The sequence below is a fragment of the Acinonyx jubatus genome, chromosome X (genome assembly GCF_027475565.1).
Source record: "Acinonyx jubatus isolate Ajub_Pintada_27869175 chromosome X, VMU_Ajub_asm_v1.0, whole genome shotgun sequence".
Lineage (NCBI taxonomy): Eukaryota > Metazoa > Chordata > Mammalia > Carnivora > Felidae > Acinonyx > Acinonyx jubatus.
Genome location: NC_069389.1, coordinates 38411207 through 38425100, shown reverse-complemented (window position 1 = coordinate 38425100; position 13894 = coordinate 38411207).

Below are 13894 nucleotides of genomic sequence, written 5' to 3'. Positions count from 1 at the left end.
TCTGGGTGGCAGTCCAGTAGATCAGAGGCTCCATCACAAATGACTTGGTGGGGCTTAGCTAGAATGAAAAGCCTATAGCCTGCCTTTGTGTAAAATGGGGATTTTTTTTTTTTTAATGTTTGAGGGCATAAAGACTATTTGCAAAATTTGTTTAAACTCGAGCGTGTGGGATATAGGTATTTTGTGGCCTAGGCTTTGGAAGATATTTAAGGACATTTCGACTGGTTTTTAGTTTATTTTCTTCCAATGCTCCCCACCCCCCTCACACACAAAAAGACGACTTTGAATGTGTTTTCTTATTTCAAATACAATATAAATGAAATATGCTCATGAGAGAAAATTACATCAGCATAAAGAATATATAGAGGGGCACCTGGGTGGCTCAGTCAGTTAAGTGTCCGACTCTTGATCTCAGCTCAGGTTGTGAGTTCAAGCCCAGCATTGGGCTCTGCACTGGGCATGAAGCCTACTTAAAAAAAAAAAAAAAAAAAAAAAAAAATATATATATATATATATATATATATATATATATATATACACACACACACGTGTATATGTATATATACATGCACGTATATACATGTGCATATATATATATATATATAGAATGTTTATAATATGATATACTTAGACATAACTATTGTCCATATTCTGGTACATGGCCTTTGGAGTCTTTTCTACCTGTGCATGAACACATTGTATGTATTTTGTATAAAAGTTGAGTGTAGTTTATGTACTGTTTTATAAATGGCTATTTTCCATTCCATATCATGAATATCTTTTTAAAATAGCGGGTACATTCATGGTGACAGATATAAGTGCCCAACCTCATCCCCTTTTATGAGACAACCGTTATTAAAAGTCCTTTTGATATACTTTTTACTATATTTATACTTATTTTTATTGTCCAAGTTTGGCTAGTAGATATTGAATGCCCACTCTGAAACTTAAGGAATTTTGTGTATATGCACTTTGTTTTTTTTGATGGCTAATATATTTTGTCCTTCCAGTAGATGCCTTTATTGCTTTAAATATCATACTTTTTCTACCCTTATTTACCAACTTGAATAATATTAGCTAACTCCTTGTCACTAAAGATGAGGAAAATGAACTTATCTCTTCCCTCCTACTGTCTGGCCTCCTGAGTTTTGTTAAATTGTCATCACTTTTAATGGTACATTCAAATGACAGAATTCTGTGCAATTACTAAGAGGAATGTAGAGCTGTATCAATTGACCTGGCAAGATCCGTATGTTAGTGATATAATCAGGTCACAAACAGTGTGATCCCAACTTTTTTGAAAAACTACCTGGGAGCATAAATATGCACATGGATGTTCATAGAGGCGATCTCTGAGAGTGGTGGTGTATATATAGGATTTTCACGTTGTATTTTCAACATTTCTACGTCACCTTAAGTCCTTACGGTGAGTATGTGTTAATTTATAGTTAGCAAAAGGTTTTTTTAGAACTAGGAATAGGAATGTAATAGGTTACTTCTTTTCTTTCTCTTTTCTCTTTTTTTTTTTTTTTAGGTTCCTGCTAGTTTAAGGGACTCTCTTGAACTTCTTTGCCTCACTTACTGAGTTAATTTTTTAAGTTGTTTCGTCAAAACATTGTGCATAGTTTAAGAAGTCAAACAGTGTTTGTCTACAAATCAGGCTTCTAAAACAAGGAGCACTTCTCTGATCTACCTTTTTCCAACTTGGTGCTTCTTTCCCCAGAGAAGGTGTCCACTCTATTGGTTGTTCATCTTGGTTTTTACTACAACCACATTTCTTAGACTTTGTATTATGATAAATGACTTGACTTGGACTTCCTAGAAAGATAGATGTGGATTTAGTTCTGTAACACCTTCCTTTTCACATCCTTGTGGTAGCGACTTATCAGATTTCTATAAAGTTTTCTACGTTGTTACGGCAAATAGTGTTGACTGTTGAATAAGGACACAGCCTCCTATAAGTCCCTTTGTATGGCTCCAGCTGGAATCTAGCCTTAGCCTGAACCTGCGAATAGCTCTGGAGCTCGAAGGGTGCTGTGGCTGGCAGAATAATGGCCTCCCAAAGACATTCGCGTCCTAATCCTCTGAACCTGTGAGTACATTAGGTTATGTGGCAAAGGGGAATGAAGGTTGCAGATGTGATCAGAGTTGCTAATCAACCAGTCTCAAAGAGATTATTCTGGTGTATCCTGGGCCCAATGTAATCACAAGAGTCCTTAAGATAGGAGGAGGGAGGCAAAGAAAGAGAGAAAGAGATGTGACTGTGAACGAATGATCAGACTGGCGCTGTGCTGTGGTTTTGAAGAGGGAGGAAGGGGGCCGTGAGCCAAAGAATACTGGCGACCTCTTGAAGCTGGACAAGGCAAGAACACACATTCTCCCCTACTGCCTCTAACAAGGAACACACGGCCCTGCTGACACCTTGATTTTAGTTCAGTGAGACCCATGTTAGACTTTTCACTTTCACACCTGTAAGGGAATAAATTTGTGTTGTTCCAGACATTATGTGTGTGATCGTTTGTTATAGCAGCAATAGAAAACTAATACGGGCACCACAGACTTGTCCTCTGTCGTGGCAAGGGAGCTGGCTTTTTTTTTTTTTTTTTTAACTTTTGGTTATTTTCTGTTTATCTATTTACAATGCAGGGGAAGGGCAGAGGGAGAGGGAGAGAGAGAGAATCCCAAGCAGGCATTGTGCTGTCCGTGCGGAGCCCGATGTGGGGCTCGATCTCATGCACCGTGAGATCCTGACCTGAGCCGAAATCGAGAGTCGGATGTTTAACCGACTGAGCCTCCCAGGTGCTCCAAGAGCTGGCTTTTTGTATCGCCATATAGGCCAGGTACTGGTTACAGCCTGTCCTTAGGGGTTGGGATGGTAACCTCCCAGCCTGGGATGCACTGTCTTCCTCAGAACAATCCTCCCAAGAATGGTGCAGCCATCAATTAATACGCTAGCTGGGCAATACGTATACTGCCTCAATTAAAGGGGTCTAGGTGAGGGGCGCCTGGGCGGCTCAGTCAGTTGAGCGTCCGACTTCGGCTCAGGTCACGATCTCGCAGTTCGTGGGTTCGAGCCCCGCGTCGGGCCCTGCGCTGACGGCTCAGAGCCTGGAGCCTGCTTCGGATTCGGTGTCTCCCTCTCTCTCAGCCCCTCTCCCACTCTCTCTCTCTCAAAAATAAATAAACATCAAAAGAATTTTTTTTTGAAAAGGGGTCTAGGCGAGACACTGACAATCTTCACTACAGTGGGTAAATCTAAGCAAGCATTGTGTAAAACAACAGTCAATGTCTGCTTGGGGGTGGACGGGCAATAATGTCAAGTTCTTGTCTTGTTCCAGAGCCTATTGATTGACCTCACATGTTGACTGGGCAGGCATATTCAAATTTTAAGAGCAATCCCTAAATGCATGGCTGTGAGTCGTGAACAAATCGCATTTCAAGCACACCAATCAGCAATGCAGTCCGAAGGCAGGAGAGGAAGAAGAAAGAAGCACAGAAGAAACAAAGTAAACAGGAAGCATAAAACAAGATGGTAAAAGTCAACCCGATTATATCAGTAATCACACTTCAAAAGGAAAAATGAACAGAATTCACAATGCGATTTTATAGAAATATCATGCCACATAGATTCAAGCAGAGGGATTAGAGCCACCGAAAAGGAAAGAAATGTTTCTAAAATGTCACCGTTCAGTAGAGAAGTCTCCAGGCGTCAAGATGTAATAAATCCCCTTTTCATTTTCCTTCAAATCCTCCCACCCCCACCCCAATCTGAGACTCAGCACCTGGTGTTTCTTTTTTAAAAAAATTTTTTAACGTTTATTTTTGGGAGAGAGAGAGGGAGGCACAGAATCCAAAGCAGGCTCCAGGCTCTGAGCTGTCCGCGCAGAGCCCGACGTGGGGCTCGAACCCATGAACTGGGGGATCATGACCTGAACCGAAGTCAGATGCTCAACCGACTGAGCCACCCGGGTGCCCCAGCACCTACTGTTTCTTATATCTCCTGCATTCTTTCTTGGATTACTTATACTTTTGGCTGAACTATTCTCTTGAGTAATTCCTACAGGTGTGGGAGGCAAACTTTCCGAGCTCTTGTACGCTTAAAATATCTTTTGTTCTCATATAATTTAAGATTAACAATACTTTTAGAATTTTGAAGACACTGCTCCATTGTATTCTATGTGATGTTGCATGATGTTAGTCGGCTTTGGAACCTTTCTGAGTCACCTTTTCTTCTTCTTTTCTTTGAAAGCTTTGTAGGTTTTTTTTTTCTTTTGCCTCAGAATTTGGAAATTTCGTAAATGTGTCTCTAAATGTGAGTTTAAAAAAGCTGAATTAGCTGTAAAAATCCATGTCCGTGTCCTTTTGCTGTGTGTTGTCATTACAGAGATGATACACATGGAACATTTAAAAACCAAGGCCAGGAGGAGGGGTTTAAACTCACTCCCTAGACTGTGACAGTCAGAGCCCCCAAATAAGTACTCAGTAAATAAGACAGGGAGGGATTCAGAATCATGAAAAGGGAACAATGTTTATCTCTTCTTACACCAGCGTTCTCTAGGTCCTTTCATTCGGAATATTCGTGTCTTTTGTTGAAGCAAATCATACTTTTTAAATAGACTTGACTTGGGGCGCCTGGGTGGCTCAGCCGGTTGAGCGTCCGACTTCAGCTCAGGTCGTGATCACGCGGTCCGTGAGTTCGAGCCCCGCGTCGGGCTCTGTGCTGACGGCTCAGAGCCTGGAGCCTGTTTCGGAATCTGTGTCTCCCTCTCTCTCTGACCCTCCCCTGTTCATGCTCTGTCTCTCTCTGTCTCAAAAATGAATAAACATTTTTTAAAAAATTAAAAATAAATAAATAAATAGACTTGACTTTTTAGAATAGTTTTAGATTCACCGAAAAATTGAGCAGCTAGTACCTTGTTCCCATGTATCTCCCCCAGACCACCACCGTTTTCCCCACGACTGTGGTACGTTTGTTACAATTAATGTACCGATGCTGACACCTTATTATTCACTGCAGTCTATGCTTTATTCCCATTTCATTTGTACCTAATATCCCTTTTTAGTTATGTATTTTTTTTCCAGGATCTGATCCAGGATATAGCACATGACATTTAGTTTTGTCATGTCTCCTTAAGCTCCTCTTGGTGTGACAGCTTTTCAGACTCACCTTGTTTTTGATGACAGTTTTTGAAGGGTAGTGGTCAGGTATATTGTCGAGTGCTCCTGTATCGAACTTCTTCTGATGTGTGTTCACGATTGGACTGGAGTTCTGGGCTTTGAGGAAGGAGATGATAGAGGTGAAGTGCCATTTCCATCCCATCACATCAAGGTTTCATACTATCAGCATGACTTCGGGGCGCCTGGGTGGCTCCGTCGGTTAAGTGTCCCGCTCTTGATCTCTGCTCGGGTCGCGATCTCATGGTTCGTGAGATGGAGCCCCGCATTGGGCTCTACGCTGACAGCGTGGAGCCTGCTTGGGTTCCTTTCCCTCTCTCTCTGCCCCTCCCCAGCTGGCACTGTCTCTCTCTCGCTCTCTCTCAAAAAATAAACTTAAAAAAAGAAAAAGAAAAAGAAAAAACTGACATGACTTACCACTGCTGATGTCGGCCCTGATCACCTGGCTGTTGGTTGGGTGTCTCCACTGTCTTAAGTTTATTTATTTTGAGAGACAGAGAGAGAGAGAGAGAGAGAGAGAGAGCACGAGAGGGGGAGGGCAGTGAGAGGGAGAGAGAGGACCCTAAGCAGGCTCCACCCAGGCGCCCCATTGCAGCACTGTGCGAAAGGCAGCCCCACACTTACGGAGTGAGGAATGATGGCACCCCTCTTTAGTGTGGCATAGCTACATAAATTATTTAATATTCTGCACAGGAGGTGAGGGTTTTCTCCCCCATTTTTAATGTACTCAGATCATTTATATCAGTAAGGACTCAAGGAGGTTTATTTTAGGCTTTGGGCTGTAATCCAACACTATTTTGTTCTGATTGTTCCCGTTTTGACCATTGGGAGCTTTTTCTGTTGGCTCCTTGTGTCCCCTTTGACATACCCCGATCAGTGTGTTTAGCAAATCGTATTTTAATAATAATAATTTTGATGCTGTCCATCCTCCACTTCTGAACCCGGATTAGACACTGGAGCTTCTAGATTTTTCCTTGGTAACTTTTTAATACTTTGTGTTTATTTTTTGCTTCGTACTCTAGGGCGGTTCCTTCATTTTACTTCCAGCCCACCAATGTGGTCTTTCAGGCTTGATTTATCATTCAGCCTGTTCATTAAAAGATTTAGGTTAGTCATTAATGTTCATTCGCTTATTTTCTGAGCCTCCTTTTTGTATCCCTGGTAGCTTCTTTTTCATTGCAGTCTGTTGGTATTTCACTTTGTTTTTTTAATTTATTTTTTAAATTTACATCCAGGTGAGTTGGCATAGAGTGCCACAATGATTCCAGGAGGAGATTCCTTCATGCCCCTTCCCCATTTAGCCCCTCCGCCCTCCCACAGCCCCTCCAGCAACCCTCTGTGTGTTCTCCATATTTAAAAGCCTCTTATGTTTTGCCCCCCTCCCTGTTTTCATATTCTTTTTGCTTCCCTCGGTATTTCACTTTTTGTATTTTACTTTCCCATTGAGGGGTTGGTTTTTCCTCAAGGATCTGGCAACTCTTGGCTTTCAGTTTGTATTTATGAATACAAGGATTGCTCTGATCGATATCCATAGCTGGATAGCTGGAGGGGATTTACTTTGTAGCTCTTCAAAAGGCCGGGTCGCAGCTGCGGGAGGCCCTCCTTGTAGGTAGGTGGGGGGCAGAGAATAGTAGGCAAGTGCACTTTACTTGGTCAGCTTTTCCTGACCTCATTAGGGCCAGTTTATTTTATTTATTTAAAAAAAATTTTTTTGTAACGTTCATTTCATTTTTGAGACCGAGAGAGACAGAGCATGAACGGGGGAGGGGCAGAGAGAGAGGGAGACACGGAATCGGAAACAGGCTCCAGGCTCCGAGCGGTCAGCCCAGAGCCCGACGCGGGGCTCGAGATCACGACCTGAGCGGAAGTCGGACGCTTCACCGACTGAGCCACCCAGGCGCCCCTAGGACTACCAGCAGTTCTATTCAGGTGCGGGGGCCAGGGAAGGGTCGAATGGAGAGACAGCATCCTAATTGTTCCAACTCATGCCAATAAGTTTTGAAACTATATAACTCTGGGAGGGCATACTTCCCCACCCCCTTTTCTCGAGGCTGCTTTGGCAAGAACCCTTCTGATGACTTAATCTGTGGTTTCCTGTCTTCTGACTTCTCTTCTGATCCCATCTGCTTTCAAATGTTTCACATTTCACATTTTTGGTCTGTGAATGGCACCTTTGTTTTCCTGCACTGCGAGGGTTTTTAAAAACTTTCTTATGGACATTTCTAAATACATATAAAAGTAGAGGGAATAATCTAACAAAATCCCATATACCCATCACTCAGCTTCCACATTTATCAACACATGGCCAGTCTTACTTCAGCTACACTCTCCCACTACCTTTAATCACCCTTTCCCCCGCAATTATTTTGAAATACATCCCAGATATATCGTTTCACCAGTAAATACTTCTTACACATCTCTAAAAGATAAAGACCCTTAAAACAAAACTATTATTACTGTTATCGCACCAAAAAACTTAACCACGATTCCATAATAGTATGAAATATCCTCTCAGTATTCAAATTTCCCCAATGAGCTTAAGGCTTTTTTTCTTTTTATTACGGTTTCTTTCTTTCTTTCTTTCTTTCTTTCTTTCAAGTTTTTATTTGAGAGAGAGATAGAGAGCAAGCAGGGAAGGGACGGAGAGGGAGGGAGAGAGAATCCCAAGCAGGCTCCGCAGTGTGAGCACAGAGCCCGACGTGGGGCTGGAACCCACGAACCGGGGGATCATGACCTAAGGCGAAGTCAAGAGTCTGACGCTCAACTGACTGAGCCACCCAGGCGCCCCACGGTTGGTTTTTTCAAATCCGTAAACGAGGTCCAAATGTTGTGCCTGGTTCCTGTCAAATGTGTTAATTCTGTCCATGTATCCACCCCAGCTCCTTTTTTTTTTTCTTATAGTTTATTTGTTACAGAAACCAGGGCATTTTCCTAGAACTTCCTATACTTTTATTGTTGCTGATTGCCTCCTTGTGGTGTCAGTGCGCTTTGTTCTTTTGGCCCCCGTGTTACTTGTCCACCGATAGCTAAATAAAGATGTAATCAGATTCGAGTTTGATTTGGCTTAGGGGGAGGGCCAAGAACACTTTATAGGTGGTGGTGTGTATTTTGTGTTCCATCACAAGAGGCAACACATAATTTCCGGTTATTTCTCTTTGGGGAGCACTAGAATTGATCGCTGGGTTCAAGTAGGGTCAGCCTAAATCAACCATTATATAACTTCCCATCAGCTTATCACTTAATAGTTTGAGCAGCCATTAATAATGACTGCCTAGATCCATGATTTCATTTGGGGTTACAAAATAGTGACATGCTTGTGGCTCAGTCAGTTGAGCAGCCAACTCTTGATCGCAGCGCGGGTCTTGATCTTACATGAGTTTGAACCCTGCGTTGGGCTCTGTGCCAGGCATGAAGCCTACTTAAAAAAAAAGTAAACAAAAATAGTGACGGTCTACATTAACTGTTGATTTTTGAACAAATAATTTATAAACTGGAATTCTTTCCAAAACAGAACATTCCGGGGCGCCTGGGTGGCTCAATCCATGGAGCGTCCGACTTCGGCTCAGGTAACGATCTCAGGTCTCTTGAGTTCAAGCCCCACGTCGGGCTCTGTGCCAACAGCTCGGGAGCCTGGAGCCTGCATCGGATTCTGTGTCTCCCTTTCTCTGCCTCTCCCCCGCTCGCGTTCTGTCTCTCTTTCAAAAATCAATAAACATTAAAAAAAAAAAGAATTAAAAAAACCAAACATTTCCTCATCGGCTGTTTGGTTACGCTCAGTTACAGTTAGTTACAGGAAAGGCAGTATGTGAAAATTTGCATGAAATGAATGAAGCTTTCAAAAAACACAATTTACCAAAATTTATGCAAGAAGGTATAAAGAATCTGAATAAAAGCTGAAGATTGTTGTATCTGTTAAAGAAACTGAATCTGCAGTTTAAAGCTGCCCATAATGAAAACTCCAGGCCCAGATGGTTTTGATGGTGAGTTCTTTCAAACATTTAAAGAAATGCCACCATTTAATAAATTTGAAAAGGACAGGGGGGGGGGCCTGATTGGCTCAGTCGGTGGAGCTCTTGATCTTAGGGCTGTGAGTTCGAGCCTGACGTTGGGTATAGAGATTAGCTAAATAAATAAATAAATAAATAAATAACACTGTCTTACTCAAACTTTTCCAAAGAATAGAAGCAGCAGAAACACCACCAAACTTATTTCATGAGGGCATCATAACTTAAATACCAAAAGGTGACAAGGACATTACAAGAGGAAAATTAAAAGCTGATATTCCCAGGATTATAAACTTTTTTTTTAATGTTTATTTATTTCTGAGACAGAGACAGAGCATGAGCAGGGGAGGAGCAGAGAGAGAGGGAGACACAGAATCCGAAGCGGGATCCAGGCTCCGAGCTGTCAGCACAGAGCCCGACGCGGGGCTCAAACTCACAAACCCTGAGATCATGGCCTGAGCTGGAGTCGGACGCTTAACTGACAGAGCCACCCAGGCACTCCGGATATTCCCAGGATTATAAACTCCAAACCCCTAGGAAAAAATATTGCAGATCACATCCAGCAATGTGTAAGAAAAGACAGTATATCATGACCAAGTGGCATACATTTCAGGAATGCAAGATAGGGTTAACATTTGAAAATCAACGTATTTTGCCTCCTTAACAGAACAAAGGGGCGGGGGGAACACGTTTCATCAGATGCAGAAAAAGTATTTCATGAAATTAAACAATTATTTATCATAAAAAAAGTAGACTCTCAACAAACTAAGAGGGGAACTTTCTCAATCTGATTAAGATTGAGAAACTAAGAGGGGAACTTTCTACAAAAAGTATACATCATACTTAATGGTGAAGTATGGGGATTAAGAATGAGAGCGGAAGTTGATTTTAACAGCTTCTGTTCAACTTTGTGCCCGAGGCTCTGGCCAGTCTGTCGTTCTGCTGGGTGAGAAATGGTATCCTTGTGAAACTTAATTTGCATCTTTTTCTTATCAAGCAGGTTGAACGTTGCTTCATGCTTAAGGACCATTTGCATTTCTTTTTGGGGAAATGTGTGTTCATTTCTCTTTCTCATTTTCCTAGGGGGCACGTGGCCTGTTATTCTTCTATTTTTAAACACATACTCAAAGCAAATTAAACCTTTATCTGCAATACGAGTTGCAAGTTATTTTTTCCCGATTTGCCATTTGTCTTTTTCCATGGTTTATGGTGTTTTGGGGGCACGGAGTTTTCTTTGTTGTTGTTTTTTGTTTTTTGTTTTGTTTTCTGGTTTTTCAAATTTTATGGGGTCAGATTTAGCGATATATTTCCCCTAGTTTCCGGATTTGGATTCCTAGATAGGAAGGTGTTTTGCACTGAGTATAGAAGAATTTACCTATGATTTCTTCTGGGCATGTATGGTTTACATTTTTCTACCTTTAAATCTCCGCTGTATTTGGAATTTATCACACTCTGTTTTATCTTTTTCTACATACCTAAGAAGTTATCCCAATACCATTTTTATTATTTTTTTAATGTTTATTTAGTATTTTTGAGAGAGAGAGAGAGAGAGAGCAAACAGGGGAGGGGCAGAGAGAGGGAGACAGAGGATCCAAAGAGGGTTCCATGCTGACAACAGTGAGCCCGATGCGGGGCTCAAACTTCCATGATCTGAGCTGAAGTCAGATGCTTAACCGACTGAGCCACCCAGGCGCCCCCCCATCCCACAACATTTTTAATTTTTTAAAAAAATGCTTATTTATTTTTCTTTGAAAGAGAGAGAGAGACAAGGCGTGAGCAGGGAGGGGCAGAGAGAGAGGGAGACACAGAATCCAAAGCAGGCTCCAGGCTCTGAGCTGTCAGCACAGAGCCTGACGCGGGGCTCGAACTCACAAGCCTTGAGATCATAACCTGAGCCAGACACTTAACTGACTGAGCCACCCAGACGCCCCCCACCCCATACCATTTTCCCCTCATTGTACTGAGAGGCCACCTTTATCATATGCTATCTTTTCATATGCAGGTGGACCTATTTCTGGATATTCTGCTCACCGGCCAATGCCCCCACTTTAAGTTTCTGAAGCTTTTTAATAAGTTAAAAAAAACAAAACTGGAGTCATTGGGGCAGTTGGCTGGCTCAGCTGGTAGAACGTGTGATTCTTGATCTCAGGGTTGTGAGTTCAAGCCCCACATTGGGTGTAGACATTACCTGAAAAATAAGATAAAGTCTTAAAAAAAAAGACAAGCATTTTTTTTTTTTTCAGATGGAAATAGAGGAGAATGCTTTGTTATTTCAATAGGCTGAATTTTTCAAAGCAGCAATGGAATATATATACCGTAAGGGGGAAAAAATGATAAATTTGACTATATTTAAAAGTAGTGTCATTAAAAAGTTTGGGGGCGCCTGGGTGGCTCAGTCGTTTAAGCGTCCAACTTCAGCTCAGGTCATGATCTCGTGGTCAGTGAGTTCGAGCCCCGCGTCGGGCTCTGGGCTGATGGCTCAGAGCCTGGAGCCTGCTTCCGATTCTGTGTCTCCTTCTCTATCTGCCCCTCCCCCGTTCATGCTCTGTCTCTGTCTCAAAAATAAATAAACGTTTAAAAAAAAAAATTAAAAAAAAAAAAGTTTTGGTGGCATAAAAGACATCACAAATGTTTAAAATCAAGGATGCGAAAACACATTTGACACATATAGAACATCCAAATATTCTACAATATACAAAGAACTACAAATTAAAACGTAAAATAGGCAACTCAGTATGTAGGAACCGGGTCGACATAAAAGGACATGAATCATGTCCACGTCACGTTCCTGCCCAGCAAATTTTCAGAAAATTAAGGAAGAGTCTGAAAATAATAAAAATCGTTGAGGGTGCATGTATTCCTGGGAAAGGAGGGTGGAATTCGATTTTTCATACCGTGATAGTGGAGGTGAAAATTGGTATGAGCGTCTCAAGGTCAATTTGACATCTAATGATACTGCGTTCTGTGACCCAGAAATTCTCCAGTTCACCTATGGCAAAGGCCACAAGGTGACATCTACAAAAGCGTTTCAGGCAGCCTTCTTTTTAGTAGACTATTTTCTTTAAAAAAAAAATTTTTTTTAATGTTTTTATTTATTTTTGAAGGAGAGAGCAAGAGACAGAGCATGAGCGAGGGAGGAGCAGAGAGAGAGGAAAACACAGAATTCGAAGAGGCTCCAGGCCCTGAGCCATCAGCACAGAGCCCGATGCGGGGCTCGAACCCACAAACTGTGAGATCATGACCTGAGCCGAAGCCGAACGCTCAACCGCCTGAGCCACCCAGGCGCCCCTTTAGTAGACTATTTTCAAGGACAGCTTTAGATGTACAAAAAACAAATCTGAGAAGATTGTAGAGTTCTGACATCCCCTACACCCTTTCCCCTGTTATTAACATCCTACGTTAGCATGGCACATGTATTAAAATGAATGAACCAATGCTGATACATTATCGGTAACTAACGTGCATACTTCCTTCAGATCTTAGTTTTGCCCTAATGTCATTTTTCCTTGTTTTCCATATTGCCCTCTTTGGAAGGAAGTCACTATGTGCAGCCCACATAGGAAGAGTGGGGACTTAGGCTCTACTTCTTAGAGGTCAAGGAAGTACATAAATGAGATGAAATAATGCACAAGACACTTGTCTCTTCCCCATTCCCTTATCTCTATCAGTATGAATGCTTAGATATTTACTTTCTACATTGGGTTATATAACGTTTTAGTATCTGATAGGGCAAGCCCTCATGATTGTCTATCTTTTTCAAGTGTTTCCTGGCTATTCTTGGTTGTTTGTCCTCCCTCAAGAGCTTTATAATCAACCCCAGGGAACAAAAATTGGATGATCGTATTGTGATTGTATTAACTATACATACTGACCTGAAATGAATGGATGTCCTTTATGATGTTAGGTCTGCCTCTCCCAAGCTAAGGTATTTTTCCGTCGTGTCAAGTCTCCTTTTGGTCTTTGAGTTTGGTAATTTCCCTCATGTAAGTGTTGAGCCCTTCTTGTTACATTTATGCCTAGAATTGTTCTTTCTTTCTTTCTTTTTTTTTTTTTTTTGAAAAAAAGCATGATTTGGGGACACCTGGGTGGCTCAGCCGGTTGAACATCTGGCTCTTGATTTCAGCTCAGGTCATGATCTCACAGCGCGGAGCCTGCTTGAGATTCTCTCTCTCTCTCTCTCTCTCTCTCTCTCTCTCTCTCTGCCCCTCCCCCACTGGCTCTCTTTCTCTCTCTCAGAATAAATAAACAAACATTAAAACAAACAAACAAACATAAAAACAATAACAACAACAAAAGTATGATTTGTGTCATACCAGTGGAATTCGGGCATTATGGGATGGAGTATTACATGTGTGTTCAGTCTTTCCCATGGGACCAGAAGTCCCGATCCATTTTTTTTCTGCCTTGCCCACTTCCTTTAAATTCATTTTTTTTCTCTCGTGGTAAAAATACACCTGACATAATATTTATCATCCTAACCATTGGTAGCCGTACAGTTCAGAGGCATTAAATACGTCCACAGTCTTGAGGACGCATCACCCCTGTCTCTGCCCCAAACCTTTTCATCATCCCCGACATAAACTCTGTACCCAGTAAATAATAACTGCCCCTTCGCCACTTCCCCAGCCCCTGGCAACCTTTGTTCTCCTTTCCATCTCTATGAATTTGCTTCTTCTAAGTACCTCAGATAAGTGGAACCACACAACATTTGTCTT